Raw genomic sequence first — 6,000 nt, 5'->3', positions numbered from 1 at the left:
TCGGTGTACATTTATTTTTTATTCTTGAACATTTCAAGGACAAGCTAAGACAGAGCGTGGAAAGGCATTCCACATTGGCATAGTTCACAGAGCAAAACTCTGTAATAATAATACGTCCGAATTTGTGTCCAAGAGTAAACTGATGGGTATACGAGGCGAGTAGTCTGGTGAAAAATCCAACTATACCTTGAACTTTCAGTGGTTCTCCCAACAATAATTGTTTGGAACACACCGGATCTAAATTTTTAATTTTTAATGAATACAAATTTAAAGAATAACTTATAAGTTTTGTGTCCCAAATTATACAATCAAATAACTTATTGAGAATAGATAGGAAAATATAATAATAATTTATCGCAGGGTTTTTAAAATTCACAACAAAAAATCGAAAAAGATTTAAAACAAAACATAGTTTCTTAACAAAAATTAAGCAATTGTACTTGATGATCTTATTATAGATCTAGCTAATTTTATAAGGGGAGTAATTATTCATATTGTTAAGGGGTCTAACAATCACCTACAACAAGGCTAAATTTCCACAATTTTGTAGTTTTCTTTTTTTTTTTAATTATTTGTTGCTATAGGGAATTCTTTTAATAATTTTCTTTTATTAAAGTTATTAATTAGAGATTATAGGACACGATAAAATTGAATAATGTTTACTTTGAGTCCACGTTTTTTGTTGTTGTTGTTATTAATTACTCACTAATTTCACTTATAATGCACAATGTTTTTATATATTGTAATACTGATTTAATATGAGTATTATTATAAATGACACTAGTGATTATGCACTTTAAATAATTAAATGGCTTTTTATCAACTTTATGAAAAGAATTTTTAAATTTATAAATATTTGTACTACACAATTGGTACAAACAAAACGTAATTTTAACCATAAAATTATACTATTTTAATGATTTCTGAACACACAAAAATATAGTTTTTGATACACGAGTCGATATATGTAATACAATTGCAATGTAATTAAGGTTGCGTATTAAGTTACAGCAAAATTAACATTTTTTTAACATGCTTAACAATTTTTTCAATAGTATCTAATTTAAACTTATGTATTATTATTTTGCAACACATTTCATACATAGTACATACAGATATAAACATTATTAATAATATATCGAATGAAAAAAAACAACAAATTATTACAACGGCCACAAAACAAAACCAATCACATTATCTCTCACAAAAATCTATAACCGAACGACAGATATGACTTGGTGGACTATGGTGTTATAACAGCAGCAGCAACAACAACAACAACAACAAAAGCAACAACAACGACACCTATTGACTGAAAATATAATAATTTTCGATGCATACACATTAACATTAAAGGGGAAAAGCTATACGCTTATGAATATCAAAATTGCAGCACATAAAACGTACAGCATTACCCCTTAAATGTCATGTCTGTCTTGTTGATTTATTTTTTAAGTACATATTTATATTATTATTATTTTATTTTTCATTACAAACTTTTTTTTTCTATATAGCTACAAACATATTATATATAGGTAGATATATTATCTTGTTAGAGGTTGTGTCTCTGTAAAGCTCTCATTTTTATTGCAAAATCCATTCGAACCGTTTGCATCAAACCCCGTCCTCTCTAACATAAACGATATACCTATTTATATGAACATACATACATATGATTTCAATTTCTACCTGTAAGTTTACACATTTTTATGTTGTCTGTTGTAAATGGTTGTTGTTGTCTGTATATGTATAATTCGCAACTTTTTGCACATTCCATAGACACAAAAAAATACGTATCTTTTTTGATGGTGAATAATTACAAATCAATATGAGAAAAGAAAGAAAGATAAACAAACGCAAAAGTTAGAAGTAAATGCAAAAAAAAACAGCTTAAATGATTCGAGATATATCTATGCTCTGGTATAAGATATTACATTATATTGATGTCACCCGTTCGTTCATAGGTGTTACCTATCTAGTTTCTATTTTTGTTCGTCTTTGGTGTCCCAGATACTAATCTCTTTTTGTTATTTCCATGTTTTGACATTTTTAATCCAATTATAATGGTTAATACATAATTATATGAATAACTTTTATAAGCCTTGAGCAACTAATAATATTCAGCATAAAAAAATGTTTTAAAAATATCCTAAGCTAGCATACATGCATTTCTTTATTATTTCAATTCATCTAATTTTTAAGGCTTGTTTTAAAAACAATAAAAACTTTCCATTTTGCATTATTACAAGAAATCGTAAAGTTTTCATAAATTACTTTTAAAGTAATATTAGCTTCTGACATTTCAATGAATGGAACAAACAGAACTACAAAATGGATCTATTTTTTTTCCGTTCCCTATAAGCTTTTCACACCAAGTCCAAAACCCGGTTTTTGCGAAATTATCGGTTTTCGCCGAAATCCTACATCGAAAACTCGAGTTTTTTCATACATTTTTGGTAAACCATAAGTTTTATATAAAACCTCTCAAAAACTAGTAGCAATTCAAAGTTGAACTAAACGAACAAACCTTTCGAAACATTCAGCGCTCAAATTAATGTAAACAAAACAGCTGAGGGCTGCTGTCAAAACAAATATTTCATTTTGAAATAAGTTTGGTCGTGGTAAGTAATATTATTTGTACAATTTCTTTACAAAATAAGAATTATTGCTTTTGTTTTTTATTTACAGAATTAAGTCGCAGCGGGCTAGGAAAATTTGTGCCAAAACATTCAACAATGTGGTAATCATTGTTCCAGTGAATAAAACCACAACAGTGGACTATCGCCCCTTGATGACAACATCAAGAAGATCCTCAGTGCTTTGGAGAAGCCAGGCGAGTTCTAAAGAGAAGAAACCAAATAGATAGTCATGGAGAAATTGCAGCCCATCAAAACTGCTTCAGTTATCATTCTGGATGAGTGTGATTTTGGTACGAATCTGGAACTAGGAATTGACCTTTTCTGCTTCTGCCATAAGGGCCTACACGAAATCGTTCAGAATCTTCTCAACCCCACCTATAAGTTACTCAGATGGCCACAATATTATAGAAGCAATAGTCGGTTCAGAATTTGGATTGAATTTGTTGTCAAGGAAGAAGAAAATGTTTTAAATAAAATGAATTTTTATTTTAACAGTTTTGTTTGTTTTTGATCCTATGATATATTTCCTAGAAGGTGGTGATATGAGTTTTTTAACCACTCAAGGACGGGATCCCATTCGTTCTTTTGGATCTCGTATAGATCTTTGTCTTCCTGAAAATCAACTTGATAAGTACCTACATAAGGCTTATGTTTTTATCTTGCATTTCCAGATCCTTTAGTTCATTGCAGAGTATATCCAAAGTTCTTCTGCTCATTCTGAAATGTTTTTTTCATCAATTCAAAATTTGACAGCAGCCGGTGTTAAACAAGTTCAAATGTCAAATGAAAACGTGCAAATGTTCAGTGTGAAAGATTTTCGGGTTTTCGAAAACTTTTTGCCGAAAACACGGTTTTGGGTTTGGTGTGAAAAGGCTATTAAGTTCAAGATTTTAACAATTTGTAACACTATGACACCATCACATCATTTCTAAATGCATTACTCAAATGTCAAATTGTTACAATGCACGACTCAGAAGAAGAGTTGAGGTTTTCAACTGTCAAAGTGAATGGTGTTTGTTTATGAACAAGCAATTTTTTTTTGTTTAAATTAGAGGAAAACAATAAACTTAAAGTAATTCATTTGCAATGAATACAAAATTTTCGTTTGTTCATCACTTTGCTTTAAATACTGTTGTTAAAAAAAATAAATATTTCATTCACGATATGCTTTAAAACTTAAATTTATTAACTTCATGTAAAAAAAATTCAATGTCGCTACATTGACAATTCTTGATTTTTATTTATTTAGCGATTAACAAATATAAAACAAACTATTTAGTAGTTTAATAGATCAACATTTCTACCAATATTGACTCCCAAATGATTCTATTAAGTTCCAACAATTTTAAATAATGTATGCAACTTCAACAATTTTTTGATATAACAACAATAGTGAGAAAAAAAGATAGCAAAGTTCTAAAACATTAAAAAAAAACTTTAGAAAAGACTAAGACACAGGAACGTTAGGCAGAATATATTTCTTAGTGACTGATAGCAAAATAAAATGATGTAATGTCAAAATGTCCTGCCTTAAGAGTTCAATGCGGACACCGGCCAAGATTTATCTACATTTTTATTTTGTGTTGTTTTCTACGTCTAGACAGAGACTAATTGAAAAGCTATAACACAAATGTCTGCATTTATTTTGGTACTGTAAAATCGAACTGGATGGTTCAAAAAAAAAAAAAAATAATTTATTATTACATTTTTCATTTTGTATATCAAAGTCAAAGTTAATAAATACGAAAAGTGTAGAAGTATAGATGTGATTCGAAAAAAATAAAGCTGATTTAAAAAAAAACCTTCCATTTCCTAGCTTTGTGTCTGTTCATTTACTGTGAATGCTTGTTATTTTGACAGGTTGTCAAGTTAAAATAAAAAAATAATTTTACAACAACTTGCGATTAAAAATTAAATACATTAAGAATAAAAGCATGATCTTCTGAATTGTTTTTCAGTCTATTAAATTCATGTTTGTTAGCTTGACAGGACTTTGAAAATAAAAAAAGGAGTAAAAAGAAGAGACCTTGTTTATGGATGGAATTTGTATATAGTAGATCGATTTTTTAAAATAAAGTTTGGCTGTTTTTTTTCGTATTGATTCATACATATATTCGACCGCAATAAATAGGTTCAAGCAACTGTCACTTTGAAATGTGACTTATGATAGTGTAAAATGAAGTAATTTACAGTATTATTGTTTAAATATTGAAAAGTAAAAAAAAATATTAGTAGTTGAAAGTTGACAGTGTACCTATATTTGAAAAATTCTTGATTTGAAAACAAATCATTTGAACTCAGGAAAATTTTAATACTTTTGTAAGTTAAGTTTTAGCATTAAAAAGTTTACTTTTAATATACACATCATGGTGTTCTACCACCCATCATACAAATCTATGTACAAATATTTGTAATTTACATTACATAGACGTCATTGAATAGGTACATAGGAATAATTTTGTTTTTTTTTGTCAGAAAAATGAAAAAGTGTAATTTTGAAAGAGAAAAGATTGATCTGTAATACAATTTTCTACTAAATAAATAATTTCATAGTACCTACAATTTTTATATTATAGAAAACAAAGATGATGAAAAAAGAAAACCATGTCCATTTCAAATTGTAAGGACACTCAAGTGATATAAAGGATAAAATAATAAGAAAACAAAAATTATGTAGATAGAAAAAAGGACTGTACGTGGTATTATGTACATGAACATTTACATAGTAGAGATACATAGCCACATAAATAGATACGAGACACACAGCCAACGAATGGCGGTATTTTTAAGGAACAGGAGGCGAGTTGCGTGAGCTTGAGTGGTAAAGGACGTGGGGTGGGTGGTTGGTTAGGTTGTTGGTGGGCATAGTAGTCTCCCTAAACAGCTACCTCTTATCCCATCAGAGCTTTGGTGGTTTCCATATTTCGGAATTTTCACATTGAGCATAGAGGATACAACCAACGGAACGAATGGCTATGGCAGCAGTATAACAGCAGCAGCAGCGGCAGCAGTAGTAGCTCACAGATAAACCCAAAAAGAGGAATGAATAGTAGGATGGTGGTGGGTTGGGTTTGGGTTGGTTTTGCTTGTTTTTTTTTTTTTTTTGTTAATTTTCTTCCTTTCTCTACCCGCGATTTGGGATTGGGATATTTTTGCCATTTGGAAGGGTAACAAGAACAAGGTGAGCTGCTCACTCACTACTTACCCGCCACACTGACTGACTGTCAGGTCATGTCCCGGTGTGAGCCTGAAGAGCAAAGAGTGCTTCACAGCTACTACATTTGTTTTGTAGCTTGTAGGTAAAAACGGGAGACAAACAAAAAGAAATGAAAACAGAAAAAAAAATTAAATGTGGTGTGTG

At 29.8% G+C, this 6,000-nt stretch overlaps 1 protein-coding gene across 16 annotated transcripts in view; it reads right to left on the bottom strand.

The window, feature by feature from the left end:
- Nucleotides 1-6,000, bottom strand: part of LOC129949370 (uncharacterized) — a 52,009-nt gene that overhangs the window by 29,729 nt on the left and 16,280 nt on the right. The gene's annotated exons all lie outside the window — the stretch shown is intronic.

The sequence above is a fragment of the Eupeodes corollae genome, chromosome 3, assembly GCF_945859685.1.
Source record: "Eupeodes corollae chromosome 3, idEupCoro1.1, whole genome shotgun sequence".
Classification (NCBI taxonomy): domain Eukaryota; kingdom Metazoa; phylum Arthropoda; class Insecta; order Diptera; family Syrphidae; genus Eupeodes; species Eupeodes corollae.
Note: the sequence above shows the minus strand (reverse complement) of the source record. Positions and strands in the feature narration are given on the sequence as shown.